This window comes from Octopus bimaculoides, chromosome 9 (assembly GCF_001194135.2).
Source record: "Octopus bimaculoides isolate UCB-OBI-ISO-001 chromosome 9, ASM119413v2, whole genome shotgun sequence".
Taxonomy (NCBI): domain Eukaryota; kingdom Metazoa; phylum Mollusca; class Cephalopoda; order Octopoda; family Octopodidae; genus Octopus; species Octopus bimaculoides.
In genome coordinates, this window is record NC_068989.1 from 22,283,688 (window position 1) to 22,285,422 (window position 1,735).

The following is a 1,735-nucleotide window of genomic DNA, read 5'->3' on the forward strand; positions in this document are numbered from 1 at the left end:
GTAAGTTGCCGAATTTCCCAGATAATGACATAATTACCTCGTGCTACGGATGAAAGCAAAGCAACAGTTAAGGAGTGGCATATTTTGCCATGACAGACACGTACACAGCATCGAATACCACGATGTGAGTGAAAGCTGCTCTCACTGTATTGTCCGGTGTCTGGTAATCCCTTCGATACCGACATCAAACCAAAAAAAAGAATCCTGACCACAGAGTGTGGGTAATTATGTTAAATGTCACTGGCAATGTGCATTCAGCTGATTGCAACTGTTAAAGCAAGTCACTGACCATGCGTACATGTCATACGGGAAAGCCCTATAGGTGTGTGTGTGTGTTATACACATATGTGTCAGGTCATAAATTGAAATGGAGATAAGCATTTTAGTCATTTAGGCATATTACTGAATTAGTTGCGGGAGTTTTAATATTTATTAATCATGCAGGTAAAAGACGAAGACAAAATCATTAATGATACGATTAATGATGATAATATTACTGTCGACAGTAATAATACTGATTGATATATCAATAATACAAGTAACATAACTTTAATAATAATAGTGATGATGATGATGATGACGACGACGACGACGACGACGATGATGATGATGATGATGATGATGATGATTTCAAAATTTTGCTATAAGGGCAGCAATTTTAGGTGAGGAGTTGAATTGATTACAACGACCCAAGTGCTCAACTGGTACTTATTTTATCGACCCCAAAATGGTAAAAGGCAAAGTCATAATAATAACGATTTCTTTTATTTTCCACTAGGGCGAAGGATGAAGGGGGCATACAACAGCAGCAACAACAACAACAACAACAACAATAATAATAATAGCAACAACAACAGATGTTTAAGTATTGGTGTCCTTAGATTATAAAATCTAAGATCAATACTTATAACGGTAATCGAATCATATCAACTACTAATGATAAAAAATATATAAAATATCATTAGTTTTAATCTGAACATTAATGTATACACTGTGGCAGTGGTTCCCAACCTTTTTATTTAGATGAGTTTTCTCACGGGCCCCTTTTAATATGCATATCCTTATGTTTATGTATATATGAAATTGTGAATTTAGTTCACGGACCTCCAGTTCTACATTTGCGGACCCCAGGTTGGGAACTACTGCACAATGGTTTCATCAATACAGTTACCATTTAAGGGACAATCTTTCCTGTATCTACAGTTACAGCTATAACATGTCTTGAAACAAGGCTTTCAACTAGGATGTAAACTCTATGATCTACAAGAATGACAGATCGATATTGCTACATTATTTGATATCCGAAAACTGCTGAAGACTGTGTATTTTCGAAACCTTCAATAACCGTGTTCATTGTACCTTTGCGTCTTTCGATCTTATACTAATTACCTTGTGACTAACATTTCCAGTCAAGTCTCTCTTAAATGAATAACTTCCGACTGCACTGATCTTTCCACCGCTATTCTTGGACTCGCACGCCAAGAAACAGTTTTTCGTTTTCCGTTTTTTAACCTTCCACGTTTTCTATATGCTTCCTTCTCAATTTTTCGCGTTTCTTCTGTCATTCAATTTTTAGTTCGTTATGATATGTAGTTTGTGCTTGATGAATATGTTTGAGATATTTCTCAGCATATAAAGCAATTAGTAGCACATAAAACATGTACCGAGTCTATTAAATAATACTTATCTCTCACCAGATGGAGTACTTTTTTGTTGATCTTATCATCACAGAACA